Here is a 385-nt window from a genome sequence, read left to right on the forward strand (position 1 = left end):
GTGCCCCTTCCCTTCCCCGCCTTGCTGGGGAGCCCCACGCGCCTGCTGGCAGAGCCGCCTCCACCCCCGAGCCGTATGGGAGGTGGAAGGCGCTTCATACCAGGCTGCAGCAGCCGCGGCGGAGAGTTAATGTGGGAGCGGGGGGAGGGGAGGCCGAGTTTGTAAATGGAAACACTGGTACAGGAGCGTTTCGCACAATCCGGCTGCGAGCGCCGACTGCAACGGGCTGACGACGAAATCTCTCCCTTTGCTGCCCCCTGGCCGCCAGCGCTGGCCGCTATTATTCTCCAGGAGAAAAAAGAAAGATCGAGGCGCGCAAACTCTTCGCAAACTGCATCTTTCCGGCGACTTATGGTTTTGTGTTTATTGCAGGCCGGGGTTGGCG

Source organism: Alligator sinensis, unplaced genomic scaffold, assembly GCF_000455745.1.
Source record: "Alligator sinensis unplaced genomic scaffold, ASM45574v1 scaffold337_1, whole genome shotgun sequence".
Taxonomy (NCBI): Eukaryota; Metazoa; Chordata; order Crocodylia; family Alligatoridae; genus Alligator; species Alligator sinensis.